Source organism: Bactrocera neohumeralis, unplaced genomic scaffold (genome assembly GCF_024586455.1).
Source record: "Bactrocera neohumeralis isolate Rockhampton unplaced genomic scaffold, APGP_CSIRO_Bneo_wtdbg2-racon-allhic-juicebox.fasta_v2 ctg1547, whole genome shotgun sequence".
In the NCBI taxonomy this organism is placed as follows: Eukaryota; Metazoa; Arthropoda; class Insecta; order Diptera; family Tephritidae; genus Bactrocera; species Bactrocera neohumeralis.
Genome location: NW_026089761.1, coordinates 8631 through 17260, shown reverse-complemented (window position 1 = coordinate 17260; position 8630 = coordinate 8631).

Sequence of the window (8630 nt, the reverse complement as noted above, 5' to 3'; positions counted from 1 at the left end):
GCACCTTATCAGTTCTTCGCCGCCGTGTTTGAATAGCTCGGCCGGCAATCCGTCGGCCCCTGCCGCTTTGTTGTTCTTCAGGCGGGCAATTGCTATTCGAACTTCTTCATGGTCGGGTAATGGAACGTCTGCTCCATCGACATCGATTGGGAATCGGGTTCTCCTTCTCCTGGTGTTGTGCGTTCACTGCCATTCAGCAGGCTGGAGAAGTGTTCCCTCCATAATTTAAGTATGCTCTGGGCATCAGTGACTAGATCACCTTTGGGGGTTCTACAGGAATACGCTCCGGTCTTGAAACCTTCCGTAAGCCGCCGCATTTTTTCGTAGAATTTTCGAGCATTACCCCTGTCGGCCAGCTTATCAAGCTCTTCGTACTCACGCATTTCAGCCTCTTTCTTCTTCTGTCTACAAATGCGTCTCGCTTCCCTCTTCAACTCTCGGTATCTATCCCATCCCGCACGTGTAGTGGTCGATCGTAACGTTGCGAGGTAGGCAGCCTGTTTTCTCTCCGCTGCGACACGGCACTCCTCGTCGTACCAGCTGTTCTTTTGCACTTTCCGAAAACCAATGGTTTCGGTTGCAGCTGTACGTAAGGAGTTTGAAATGCCGTTCCACAGTTCCCTTATACCGAGTTGTTGACGAGTGCTCTCAGAAAGCAGGAGTGCAAGCCGAGTAGAAAATCGTTCGGCTGTCTGTTGTGATTGCAGCTTCTCGACGTCGAACCTTCCTTGTGTTTGGTGGCGCACGTTTTTTGCTGCACAGAGGCGGGTGCGAATCTTAGCTGCAACAAGATAGTGGTCCGAGTCGATGTTAGGACCTCGGAGCGCACGCACATCTAAAACACTGGAGACGTGTCTTCCGTCTATCACAACATGATCGATCTGGTTGGTAGTTTTTCGATCCGGAGACAGCCAGGTAGCTTGATGAATCTTCTTATGATGGAATCTAGTACTACAGATAACCATATTTCGGGCCCCGGCGAAGTCAATCAGCCTCAACCCATTTGGGGATGTTTCGTCGTGGAGGCTGAATTTACCGACCGTAGTGCCAAATATACCTTCTTTGCCCACCCTGGCGTTAAAGTCGCCAAGCACGATTTTGACATCGTGGCGGGGGCAGCTCTCATAAGCGCGCTCCAAGCGCTCATAGAAGGCATCTTTGGTCACATCGTCCTTCTCTTCCGTCGGGGCGTGGGCGCAAATCAGCGATATGTTGAAGAACCTCGCTTTGATGCGGATTGTGGCTAGACGTTCATTCACCGCTGTGAATGATAGTACTCGGCGACGGAGTCTCTCTCCCACCACGAATCCTACACCAAACTTGCGCTCCTTTATATGGCCACTGTAGTAAATGTCACAAGGACCTACTCGTCTCTGTCCTTGTCCCGTCCATCGCATTTCTTGGACGGCGGTGATGTCAGCCTTTGTCTTTACGAGGACATCAACCAGCTGGGCAGCGGCACCTTCCCAATTAAGGGACCGGACATTCCAGGTGCATGCCCTCAATTCGTAGTCCTTAGTTCGTTTGCCATGGTCGTCATCAAAAGGGGGGTCTCTCATCCGAGGCTGGTTGTAGCTCTTCACTGGGGGTGTTTTTTATGTGGCGGGTCCCAAACCCAGCGCACAACCCTTGTAGGGAATGTTTCGCCTTCTCACTTTAGCTCGCCTTCGAACGGATGTTCTTAGGCTACCCAGAGGATACTTGGTCAAAGACCGGAAGTAGTGAGCTGCTTGAGCCATGTGTAAAAGAATCGTTTCTGGCCACTCCCAAGTGAATGGCGATCAGAGAACTTTCCTCACTTGCGTGAACTTCTACACATGACTCCATCCTCCTAGTCAATACATACGCAACAATATCCTCCTCCAACATGGTTCCAAAGCAGACAAGTTCATTACCGCATTGAATGTATTCGTTAACAAGTGTGCACCATTCATAGTTTTCACCTTCAGTGGTTGCAATCTCATCTAATAATACCTGAGACAGACATGTAGTAACAATACCATATATAGTACAAATACCACATGTGTGTCACCAAATACCAGCAAAATACCATATGAGCAATGTAGTATTTTGCTGGTAACAATACTATGATGTTTCATTGTGGTATTTGTATAAACACAGCTAAAAAACAGGTAACAAACTTTGCTAAAAGCTTTTACGCAAAAGCTCTTCGAAATATTCTGTCAAAATGACTTAAAAAATTAATTATTGAAATAGAAAACAAAATATTTTTCACAATTTTTCTTCCGAAAAGCAGGAAATGCCTCATTTCATGTGAGGATTTTAGGGAGACTTTAACCAAATGGCTTTTTTGCGATGAAAATACATTAACTTTAGAGTATTTAAAAAAATTTTACTTATTTTTTCAATAACACACAACTACATATTTATTGTTTACAATTTTTTTGAAATATTTAATGCCTATGAAACAAAGGTAGTATTTCAGTTTACTACATTGCCATGTGTGTCACCAACGTAGTAAACAAAATACCATGATACCTTTACTATGGTATTATTACTACATGTCTGTCTCAGGTATAATTGTCTAATTGTTTGCTATCATTCAAAATAGTGAGAGATTTCAGGAATTCAACTATAGATAGGCCCTTCTCCAATGCATAAAATTGTTTTTTTTTATTAGGATTTGTCGATATTCCATTTTAAATGAGTAGTTGATTCTTTGATCAAGTGGCTGTATAAGGGCAGTTGTATATTGTGGCAAAAATTCAATCGTAATGTTTGAGAATTTGTCATCTGTATTGTGGTAGGAGCATTATCAACAATCAAACATACCTGCTTGTTATCTTTTTCAAGATTTTGATTGAGATCTATTAGAATAATTTTCCAAATAACACTCCCCATCCAAGCACTTCTATTATTATAATATGGCAGCGGTAGCTGTTTTCCTTTAAAGGACCGTGGTTTAGACGACTTTCCAATGCAATATGCATGTTTATACGTGACGGTTGAGTTTTGAATCCCTTTGGATTCTCATACTTGCCTTTGTAACTTCCATTTGGCAACGCTTTGTAGTACAGCCCGGTTTCATCGGTATTAAATATACAATTCGGCGAAAATTGTTCAAGAATATGAGGCAAACCGTTAGTAGTGAAGACTTCTGCACTTGCTGCGTTATTTTCGCCAGCTTCTTATTATGAATAGATTTTTGGAGAGGCTTTCTTAGAGGTGTCTAGGAACCTATTTTTGCGAGTACCAATTGCAAAAACAAAAAAAAAACATATTTTTGAATCACCCTAATGTATGTATACATTATATTGCCAAAGTCTTTGAAAACTTGCTAATTACAAGATATTATTTGTCTAAGCAGTAACTTTTTATTGCTGACTGAAGCATGACTTCCTGCAGGTGAATCAGCTGACCTACCGAATTTTCATTCTATAGCTAGATTTAAACGAGAAGATGGTAGACCGCTGGAGTTGCCATTTATAAAAACAACAATACTTCACATATTACTATATTTAGCATGGATCTATCAGTACAAAATGCTACAGAAATTTGAGAGACATAAACATCCGATATATGTATGGCGATATATGTATGTGCTTCACATGTTAAATTAGAAGATGGAAGTGAATTAATAATGATTGGTGTGTAAATTTCATATAATAAAAAAATAGATGGTATTATTTCATTTTTACATGAGAGGTTATTTCCGTACAGTCGCAGAGGTTCAATAACTTTTAAAGCAGATAAAGAATTTTGTATATAAAGAAAATAAATGTTTATTGAATAAACTATCTGCCATCACTTTCTGGATACATTTAGTTCCTTTCATAATCTGTACTTTTTAACCTCTTACTTGTATAAAATAATTTCGATGTTTCACATCTGCCAGCTGTCAACTGACAGCTTACTTTTTTTATGTTTTTATTCTAGCAGATGGTTAGAATCGCAAATTTATTATACTCTCGCAACAAAGTTGCTAAGGAGAGTATTATAGTTTTCTTCACATAGCGGTTGTTCGTAAGTCCTAAAACTAAAAGAGTCAGATATAGTGTTATATATACCAAGAGTAGAGTTAAAATCAGAATGTCTGTCTGTCCGTCCGTCTGTGCAAGCTGTAACTTGAGTAAAAATTGAGATATCATGATGAAACTTGGTACACGTATTTCTTAGCTCCATAGGAAGGCTAAATTCGAAGATGGGCAAAATCGGACCACTGTCACGCCCACAAAATGGCAAAAACCGAAAACCTATAAAGTGTCATAACTAAGCCATAAATAAAGATATTAAAGTGAAATTTGGCAAAAGGATCGCAATGGGGAGGGGCATATTTGGAAGTAATTTTTTTGAAAAGTGGGTGTGGTCCCGCCCCTACTAAGTTTTTTGTACATAATTTGGAAACCACTATAGCCATGTCAACCAAACTCTGCAGAGTCGTTTCCCTCAGGCATTACCATACACAGTTCAAAAATGGAAGAAATCGGATAATAACCACGCCCACCTCCCATACAAAGGTTATGTTCAAAATCATTAAAAGTGCGTTAACCGACTAAAAAAAACGTCAGGAACACTAAATTTTACGGAAGAAATTGCAAAAGGAAGCTGCACCCAGGCTTTTTTTTTTAATTGAAAATGGGCGTGGCCTCGCCCACTTATGGACCAAAAACCATATCTCAGGAACTATTAGACCGATTTCAATGAAATTCGGTATATAATATTTTCTTAACACCCTGATGACATGTACAAAATATGGGTGAAATCGGTTTACAACCAGGCCTTCTTCCAATGTAACGCTATTTTGAATTCCATCTGATGCCTTCTCTGTATAATATATACATTAGGAACCAATGATGATAGCGGAATAAAACTTTACACAAATGCGGTATTTGAAAAATATGTAAATGACGGATAATGAAATCTCGATTATCACTTTATCATGCGAGAGTATAAAATGTTCGGTAACACCCGAACTTAGCCCTTCCTTACTTGTTTTTGTTAGTTTTGTATTAATTCGAGCCCGTTTTTGGTGGTTATTATGCACATATATTTTCTTTATTTCGCGCACGCGTTTTTTTTTGTATATATGTATATAAATTTTTGTAGTTTGCGCTTTGTTTTTAGGTTTTTTTTTTTTTTTTTGAGGGCAAATGTTTTGCCTAGTATTCACCTTTTTGTATATGTATGTATATATAATATAATATGTAGTATTCGCCACTGCACAGCACTCTTATGTATGTGGTCACTGCACTGTTAATTCCTCACTTTTTTCATCACTGATTTAAGGGGTTATATTTGTATACCTTCCTTGTTGAAGAAAAAAATTAAAGTTTGGATTTTTTTAGGTATGTAGCAATTATTTCATTACACCTATGTTTTTATTTGTTGATAGTATACTTTATTAACAATGTTTGTGCGAAATTTCGTGGGAAATATTAAATAGTTTTTAAGGTGTGGCTGTTTCCCTTAGAGCCCTTTTTTTGCAGAGCCTTGCGATGACAATTCCCCAGGTCGAACAAGTAAACTGAAACCATAAAAGTAAACAAATTTCATTAGTTTACTTTAATTCCTTGTGCTTGAACGATGGTTTTATGATTTTTTTTTTGTGCACACGAGAACGTTTAATGCAAAAAAAGAACTTTTTGGTCACCGCAAAGTCATTTTCCAAAACAACACCATTTCGAGATATTCGCGTTTGAAGTTTCAAGTTCAGTTTATGTGAAGATAAAAGTAAGGCAAGTGAACTTACAAGTCAGCATCGATTCCGGGACCATATAGCGAATCGTCTGCGCCATCTTCACACTCCAAAGAACGGATCTGTCTACATCGGCCGTCGAAATGCGATTCTCGTCTTGTTACGCGGCGTAATCGTGCGCATTTCTGCCACAGGGCACTCCCATCGTTTCGGAGATCTTCAAAACAGATGCTTGCCCCTCGTTGAAAATGCAGGCTGCTGTGTAAGCTGCAATTCCCACTGGCATAGCACCTCCTGGCTGATGTTTCGGACTCAATTTCCAAATCAGCTGGTTGGACGAATTTAGGGATGCAGTTTTTTCTTTTTCAGATTCTTATTGGGTAGCTCGGCAAAAACTTTCTTCCACTCGCACCTAGACTAATTACCAGAGGGACATTTCTCGTGTTGGGGATGACTGTCCGTTGAGGTGTAGTAGTTGCCCAAATAGCATTTTTCATGCTCTCCATCGAATCCGAATTATTGAGAATCGCTATTATATAGTACACTGCCAACTTATCGATCCTTACCGCCAAGACTTTTGTTACCCTTTTTAGCATTTCTTAGACGTGTTCCCATTCGTTTCTGCACATGCCAAATGCATTCCTTTTTGTGCACAGGAAGATCGTCGTAAATTGCTGCGTTCTTGATCAGTGAAAAGATCCAACTCCAACGTAATTTTCATACTTCACATCATGCAAATTTACGGAACGTTGAAACATCTCCAAAATGGCGTCCACTTCCATTTTGCCCTGCAATCCATGTGATTCCATCCACTCTTCATATTCGGCCGTACATTCCTTCATTCCATCCCACGTCTGGCGCATTTTACAGAAAGCACTTTTCACAACAATATCAAAAATTTTACCGGAGTAATAACCCACCAAAGAAGCGACCTAGTTTAAGGAAGTAAATCCACGTTTTTTCTAAGTACCATCGCCACAGTCAAGTGGTTTGCGATTTGTCTCACATTTTGTCCAATTTCTTCGCGCACAGTCAATTTAGTGAACCGAAGAAACACTTCTTTTACGGTGGTCAAATTGTTTTCCATGGCGAAAACGGTAGCATGTCCATGAATCCACAAAACTTGGCACAACCCGCCAACCCCAAACCAAGCAATCGCATTGTCATTTTGAAACGTCGGTTGATTTCATATGCACCATCAATAACAGCACTTGCTTTTATTTTACGCTGCTCACAATTGTCACAAGTCACGGCTATTTTGTATCCCAGTCCTCGCATCTCGATAAGATTGAATTGTACGGCTCCGTTACAAGTGTTGCATTTCACGAACTGCGAAATTCCCGTAAACACTTGCAAAAAATTGATGAATAAGTATTGCACCGATTGATCAACGAGCACCTGAACATCGTCCTTGAATTTCAGTTTCTTACGCGACGCACTGAAACTTTCCTCGCCACTTTCAACAGTTTTTGGATTGAAATACTGCTTTCTCTTTTTTAAAACCGACTTGCGTACCTTAGACTCTTTCCGTAACTCTCGCGAAACTTTGTGTGTCGAACTCATATTGAATTTTCGAAAAAAGACAGCAAGGAGATGTAAACAGAGGCGAATATATCAGTGCGAGTTTTGGATATGTTGGCCCATAATAATAACAGACTCATTGGGCCCCAGCAGTTGGCACTGTTGATCACGAGCCCGAAATCAGCTGTTGCGATGAACTATGAACATCAGAGAACGCGCACGAATATCCGCCGGCCGAGCGCACGTGACGCTCGGTTTGGGGTTTTTTGTTTTTTGATTTATTCACTGCCACTTCAACGTCGAGTTCGATGATGTACGTAACAATATGTGCGGAATGTGTAAAATCACGCTGCGTGGCACGCTCGCTCGGTGCGAGATCGATGAGCGGGCCGTTTTGATTGTTGGGTAGTATAAAGTTGTGGTGTGATGTCCGCATGTGTGGTAGATATTCGTGGGTATTAGTGTGTGGTGTCTTCATATGTGGATCGCGTTGGTGTGGTGTGTTCTCGTGTTGTCGTTCAGTACCGTGTGTTGAGAAGGGAGAGCTAACTCATCCAGCCACCTGGTACCACAAAAATTAAAGTGCCATAACTAAGCACCTGATTAAAATATAAAACTCATATTTGGCACAGGTAATCGCAGTAGGAATGAGCACCTGTGGGAAAAAAATTATGGAACAGTGGGCGTGGCTCTGCCCTCTAATAAGTTTAATGTTCATACCTCCTAAACCACTTAAGCTGCAACAACCAAATCGTGTAAGGATTTCTACTACAACTGAAAGAAATCGGAAGATAACCCCTCTCACTCCCCATATAACATTATTGCTAAAAACATGATGGCATGAGAAAGTTTTATGGGAGCCAGTGTGAAAATTGGACGATGGGCGTGCCACCGCCCACTTGTTGGTGAAATCCCATATCTCGGCACCCGACTAATATTCGTATGCCACGTTTTAAATGAGCGAAATCGAACAATAACCACGCCTACTTCCTATATAGCACAAGTTTAAATTCCATGTGATTCTTTCAGTTTCCATTATGAAAATCAAGAAGCAATTAATATAAAGGGATTAACTTTGCGCGAATAATGCCCTTAGGGTATACCATCTTATGACAAAAAATTTTTCAAATCCACCAAAAACTGTTTCAATCCCTAGGTACCGAATATTTAGACCCCGGTACCTATAGTTGACCCTTGTTAGAAAATAAAAGTCAATGTCTGAGATATATAATTGAAATTCAGAGATAGTACTTCTTTGACAATGGTGTGCTTGTATGTTAATAATGGGTTGAATCGGACCAATACACCAGAAATTATCGGGAATTCTTCATTTAAATCTCCCGCTTATATGGAAGACACGTACATTTTTTTCCTTAGTTGGTACAACTGTCCTTAATTATGATGGCACAAATTACCGCCAGAGTGTTTATTTTGATGCCTTCAATTACCTCAA